The sequence below is a fragment of the Triticum urartu genome, unplaced genomic scaffold, assembly GCF_003073215.2.
Source record: "Triticum urartu cultivar G1812 unplaced genomic scaffold, Tu2.1 TuUngrouped_contig_6951, whole genome shotgun sequence".
Classification (NCBI taxonomy): Eukaryota; Viridiplantae; Streptophyta; class Magnoliopsida; order Poales; family Poaceae; genus Triticum; species Triticum urartu.
This window is the reverse complement of record NW_024117754.1, coordinates 1-7,179: the sequence shown is the minus strand read 5'-3', so window position 1 is coordinate 7,179 and position 7,179 is coordinate 1. Positions and strand designations below refer to the sequence as shown.

The 7,179-nt window shown below is 36.9% G+C and overlaps 1 long non-coding RNA gene across 1 annotated transcript; it reads left to right on the top strand.

Annotated features, from left to right (window-relative positions):
* Positions 1-554: 554 nt before the first annotated feature.
* LOC125531308 lies at positions 555-3,290 on the top strand. Its single transcript, XR_007293153.1, has 2 exons — positions 555-626; positions 1,991-3,290. It is a non-coding gene; the product is annotated as an uncharacterized LOC125531308 (long non-coding RNA).
* The last annotated feature ends 3,889 nt before the right edge of the window (positions 3,291-7,179 follow it).

The following is a 7,179-nucleotide window of genomic DNA, read 5'->3' as shown; positions in this document are numbered from 1 at the left end:
CTTACTTGAGTTGTTACTCATTACTTTTTTAATCGGGGTATTGTAGTCAATGCATTTCTACTTCCATGTAAACAATGGAAGTAATTGTGTACACATTTGCATTCTTCCAAATTGCACTTTACATGGGGTAAATGATCGTGTTGGTCTCTACGCTGCAGATATGCCAAACTAAAGGAGGCGGCTAGAGGAAGCATTGGAGGCCAAGTTCAGCAGCAACGGTCAGCTGTCGTCGGTGGCCGGCCGGCGACATTTGCGAAGGAATGAGGGTGGCCGGAGACCGACAACAGGGGGCTGTCGAACTAGCCAAGCTACCATCACTCCATCATCTCCGGAGATCGTTCGGTGATGTCCAATGCATCATGTCATGGACTGGAGCGCGGACTGCCCTGCGCAAGTAGGTTATGTGCTTGAGACGATTGAATGTCCGATAATATGATAAACCTACAGCGAACAGCAGCTCCAAACTCCATTGCTTGATCTCAAGATAGCTCTATTAAATCTCTTGATGGTATAACAGGACATTGGTAGGAATTCCTGATGACTGAGGAAATTTTGGCAGACATTCTTGATGGTATACTAAATCTTGGTTTGATGGGTACTTTTCTGAAGAAACTATTGAGTCCCAGGTATTGTGATTCTCGCAAATATTTTCCAATGCTTGCATATGCCAGTTCCTGATTCCGAGTCCAATCACTGTGTATGTGAAAGTAATGTTTGTATCCATTCAGGCGGATCAACTTATTTTCACGTCAGGTTTTAGGTGTTTCCCAGCTAGGCAGCAATTTCTTCAGAAGACCACACCGTGGGCATTATCTTAAGTGGACCATTGACCTGCAATTTTTGCCTTTCGCATGTACAGGCTTATTATGTGTGGATTTTGAAAGCTATTTCTACATATTCTATCTCCTTTGAGACTAAACTGTGTAGCTGCTCTGCATCAGTTCACCTGCTCAATAATTGTGCTAGAGGAGTTAGTCATAGTATGTCTAGAAATCCCTTGGAGCACTACTCTAGGTAACATTGTTATGTTGTCTTTGCTAGAAAACTGTATATGTAGTCTAGAATTGGGTGTACATGTTGGTTCAGCCCATGGACGTTTTCTTTGAGATTCACTTATGGACCTTGCAGTAATGTACTCCCTCGGTAAACAAATATAAGACATTTTAGGTCACTAAAGTAGTTACCTGAAATATCTTATATTAGTTTATAGAGGGAGTATTAATTTTTGTCTTGATGCATTTTAAATTAAACTAAAAAGTGTCTATCTAAATTTTGAGCTGAATCTGAACCATGGTTTGCATTCAGCTATATTTCTAAAACATTGCACAAAGTCCTATATTTAGGATGCCAAGTTTCTTCTCTCCTGTAGGAAATTTTGGCCCTATATATTCTAAATTTTTGTCATATTCAGTTTTAATGGTCGGAAAGAAACAATGTTATTTTTTATTATCAAATGGAGTCAAGTTGCTAATCTGTAATTTACAAAGACGTAAGGAAGTGTTATTTTTGTGTGTCGTTGCTTATGCCTTTTATATTTAGAGGATATTATGGGCTTATGTCTAGTAATGGTAATAGAGTTGTTCCCACTATAGATTTCCATTGTGTATTAGAAAAGGTATGCACCTGGAATTATAGGCCTTGCCCAGTTGTAAGATTTTTATATGTAGTTTATTTTTTTCACTAGAGATATTTAGTTTGTTTATGACAACTAGAGAAGGATGATGAGGCAGACGAACAACTGAAATATTGATTAATTGTAATGATGAATGCATTTACATTTATGAGTTTTTCCACCACTTTTCGACTATCTCTAATAATGATGGTTAGTCTATTTTCACTTCTTGATTTTACCTACTAAATTGATTTTTGGTCTACAATTCTGTACATATAGCTTTCCCCAATACCAAAAGTCAACAGTCATACTTAAATAACCATTCACAACCCTTTCTTTAATCCTTATGCTTTTTTGTTTCTATTCTACTTGGAACAGAGGAAAATGCCCTTATGGAGCTTTTGAGCTTTTTGTACAGTGGAAAGTTAACAAACAACCGAGCTTGCTATTCTGGTTGACATCTTAATGGATGCCGATAAATTTTAGGTTCTCTCTTGCATGAGGCATTGTAGCCAGTTGCTCTCAAGCTTTCATATGACCACAGAATCTGCGCTGATCTACCTAGACTATCCATGATTCACTTCGATGGCAGTTGAAGTTCACCATTTGATAGTTGCAGCTAAGGATTTCCTTGCCAACAAATACAGTGATATGCATAAGTGTGTGATCCCCATTGGATGGAGCCACCTTTTCTTTCCTTTTCATACAGAAGTGTACACATTGTTGAAACAAAATCATGTATGAAGTGTACTCAAGGCTTGGTTTGTATTATTTCAGGTTCCGAAATGAAGTGATGAACATGCCACTTGCTGGGATTGAAGCCATATTTTCAAGCACTGACCTACATGTGAAAAAATGAAGATGTCTTGTACCGTCTGTTGCTCAACTGGGCCCGTGTGCAATACCAGAATTAGAAGAAAGACGTAAGATCTTGAGTTCTCATTTGGTTCCGCTGGTGCGCTTCAGTCATATGACTTGTGAGGCACTTCAGGAGATTTTCACATGCACAGACGATGACATAGACCATGAGCAAAGCTTATCACTAGGGTACTTATGTGCAAAGCTTATCCAGCACACTAACCAGGCCAGGTGCTCTTGCAGCATGTGCAACCTCTTGTTTGTTATATGCAGAGCTAGCTTACAAGTACAGGCATCTGAAAGTGGTTCTGTTTGAGACCGCAACGAGATGGAGGCGGTGGTCTTGACACCCATGCTGGAGACCATCTGGTGGTACGATTGCTATCAAATGTAGCTTGGTTTGTGTGTGCATCTCCTAGCTTTTGTGTCCGCGTGTAGTGTTATTGGTTAATTATGTTGTGTCCTTACTGATCTCAAGTCTCAATAGTATGTGAATGGGTGTAATCAGAACAAACATGTTTATCTTATTTGTGGTAGGAAATGGTGTATATTTCTTTCGTCTTAGGAGCCAGGCTGATGGGTCTGCTTGAAATTCCTCGGGTGGAGAAAACACAACCTGAAGAGCTTTGCTTTTGATCAAATGGCTATGACTGGAGCATCAGAACAAGTAGCTGTTTAGAAAGGTGTCAATGGATTTACCGAGGAAACAGTCACGTTGTAGGTAAGTAATAAAGTTTACTGAGGAAACAGTCATGATGTAAATAAATCGATGTCCTACACATAAAAAAATACAGTGTCCCGAGGGATTTCTTGGGTTTAATACCAGTAAGATTTTACACAAGAAATCACAGGCTCTATAAATGATTTCACTTGCTGCAGTCAAACAAGTGGATGGATGGTATCCACAAATATTCTAGCCACTGTAAATAAATCCGACACTATTTTAGCCCATCATCGAGCAAGATATTTTTGAACCCTGGTTTAATGCAGCCGCTACTAATCTATCTTCCAGGCAGCACACCAAAGAACCATATTCTCAATTTGCACGGTAGTGTGCTTTAACATATTAGATCGTCACGTGTGAGGTTTTGTTTCTCCCGTTGCAACGCACGGGCAATTTTCCTAGTAATAATAATAATAGGAACACCTCTGATCTTGAGAACAATATTAAAGAATTTATCAACACACAAAAAAATTTAAACACTTCCATAGAAGAAAAGTTGAACAAAATTGATGATTTGTCTAGAAGTGTTGATAGAATTGCTCATGATGTGGAAAATCTCAAGATGATTTTTTTGCCTAAAGTAGATGACTCAATTAAAGCTATTTATGTTTCTATGGATGAAAGTAAGAAAAGAACTGCTATGCTTAGAGCTAAAAGAGAATTTTTGGGAAAAGCTTTTTCTAGTGATTATTCTTGCAAAAGTGATGAAGATCTTAAAATGATTGGTGTTTCTTCTATTGATTCCTTGTTTAGTAAAGTTAAGAATGATGAAAAAGGGACAGGAGAAGAGTCAACTTTAGGTAGAAGGCATCCCAATATTTCGGAGGGTGAAAATCATGTTGAGAAAATTGATGAAAGTGGGTTTGGAGAGATTGAAACTTTAGCTAGTGATGCACCCACTATTTTGGATTGCAAAGACTTTAATTATGATAGTTGCTCTTTGATTGATTGTATTTCTTTGTTGCAATCCATGATAAATTAACGCCATGCTTATGAACAAAATAAAGCTTTTACTAAACATATTATTGATGCTAAGATGAAAGCTCTTGAAGAAAAATTGGAATTAGAAGTTTCAATTCCTAGAAAATTGTATGATGAATGGGAACCTACTATCAAAGTCAAGATTAAAAATTATGAGTGTTTTTCTTTGTGTGACTTGGGTGCTAGTGTTTCCACAATTTTGAAATCTTTATGTGATGTGCTTGGTCTTACCAATCTTGAAGAATGTTCCTTGAATTTGCACTTGGCAGATTCTACTATTAAAAAGCCTATGGGAAGAATTAATGATGTTATTATTATTGCAAATAGGAATTATGTGCCCATAGATTTTATTGTTCTTGATATTGATTGCAATCCGACTTGTCCAATAATTCTTGGTAGACCGTTTTTACGCACTATCGGTGCCGTGATTGATATAAAAGAAGGCAATATTAAGTTCCAATTTCCTTTGAGGAAGGGTATGGAACACTTTCCTAGAACTAGAATTAAGCCACCTTATGAATCAATCATGAGGGCATCTTATGGGTCAAGGACCAAAGATGACAAAACCTAGATCCTTGCTATATGCTTAGCTAAGGGCGTAAACCTATAGCGCTTGTTGGGAGGCAACCCAATGAATAAAATTTATTTTTGCTTTTTGCTTCCTATTTTTGAGTGTTAGCACAATTATGCTACTGTTATGATTGTGTTTTTTTATGTTTTAATTAGTGTTTGTGCCAAGTAAAGCCTTTAGGATCTTCTTGGGCAATAGTTGTTTGATCTTGCTGAAAAAACAGAAGGTTTGCGCTCACGAAATTAATTTTCGCTTTTTACGAGAGAGTGATAAAATACCCATTCCACTTGCAGTAGATCAATATAAAAATTTCTCAAGTCGTCCTAATTTTTCAGAGTTTTTTGAGTTACAGAAGTATTCGAAATAGTCAGATTGCTACAGACTGTTCTGTTTTGACAGATTTTGTTTTCTTTGTGTTGTGTGCTTATTTTGATGGCTCTATGGTATTCTTTGATGAGTTATTGCCATAGAAAAGTTGCAATAAAATACATATAATAAAAAACAAAATATGAATTGGTTTGATACAACACTTATAGTAGTGGTTTATTATTCTTATACTAACGGATCTCACAAAGGTTTTGTTGAGTTTTGTGTGATTGAAGTTTTCAAGTTTTGGGTTATCTTACGATGGATGACGGAAGGATGTAAGAGCCTAAGCTTGGGGATGCCCCGGCATCCGAAGCTATTATCAAAGAATGAGCAATCAACTAAGCTTAGGGATGCCCCCGAGTGGCATCACCGCTTTGTTCCAAAAACTATCGGTATTTTACTCGAGACTATATTTTTATTCGTCACATGATATGTGTTTTGCTTGGAGCGTCTTGTATGATATGTGTCTTTGCTTGTTTTATTTTGTGTTTTAAGTTATCAATCCTTGCTGGACACACCTATTTGAGAGAGCCCAAAATTATGCCACGACTTGTTAGAATTGCTCTCTATGCTTCACTTAAATATTTTATGAGCTAGGACTTGCTCTAGTGCTTCACTTATATCTTTTTGAGCACGGTGTGCTTTGTTATTTTTGAGGAAATGCTCTCTTGCTTCACTTAGATTTGTTTGAGAGTTAGTAAAATTTGAAGAAATTCTCTCTTGCTTCACTTAAATTATTTTGAGAGAAAGAAAATGTGTTATGCTCATGATCTTCACTTATATTTGGTTGAGCTTATGAAAAGCCACTCATGAAAATTAGTCCCAAAGTGATAGATATCCGAGAAGGATAAAGTAAAAGAAAATGTCATGAAGATCATTGGACAAAATAAACTTGATTCTTAGTAATAGTTTTGAGATATGATGATGTGATATGTGAGTTATGTTGATGAGTAATTGTGCTCTAGTAAGAATATGGGTGTTAAGGTTTGTGATTCCGTATGCAAGTACGAAAGTCAATAGTCATGCAATGAAAATTATATCCTCCTTGTGGTGCATTATTCGGTGTTAATTATGCTTAATGCTTGCTTATGAGATTATTCGTTTCTTCGTTGCTCGCTTCCCAATCTTTTGCTAGCCTTCATTTTGCACTAAGTATGACTTCTACTTGTGCATCCAAAATCATTTAAACCAGTTTTGCCACATGAGTCCACTATATCTACCTATATGCGGTATTCTTTTGCCATTCTAAGCAAATTTGCATGTGCCATCTCTCATTTTCAAAATAAACTTCTCTTTTGTGTGTTTGTTTCGCTCGCGGAACGGTGAGGGGTTGCTAATATTTTCCATGCTAGATGTGTTATTCTCAAGATGAGTGTTTATTCACTTGTCATTGCGCGGGAGTAAGGTAAATGTATTAGGGATGCCCAGTCCCGAAATGCAAAAACAAAAATGAATTTACTTTATGTTGTCAAATAATAAATTCCTTGGAAAGTGTTGGTATGGAGGGCACCCGTGGATACGGCTAGCCATGGAAAGTGAAAGTTATGGTGAAAAAAGAAATAAACTTTATTTTCTGTTTGGGAACCGCCTATGGCATATCTAGCATGGAAAGTGTTCGGAACTCTCAGTCGTTTTCGTTGGTGGGATGCATACACCTCCCAAAATGTTTTTATCTCAATTTTTTCGCTTTGAGCTCTGGCACCTCTACAAATCCCTACTTCCCTCTGCGAAGGGACTTTCTTTTACTTCATGCAATTTTTGTTTTGAAATTTGAGTCTCCATCTTCTCTTATAAAATCACCAACTAGGAGGCAATACGATCGTGCTCAAGTATTGGGTGTAGTTAATATTCGAGTGTGTTTCATGAATGGATCAATGTTTGAGCATTATGGGCTAGGGATAACTTATTTTAGCATTGATATTTTGAAAGACATGGTTGCTTGTTGATATGCTTGAGTATCTAAATTATTATGTCAAAACTAGACTATTGCTTTGAATAATATAAAAGTCCAAATGTCCATGCTATAAAGAAAATAATATGATATGACTTGATGAATAGCACTCC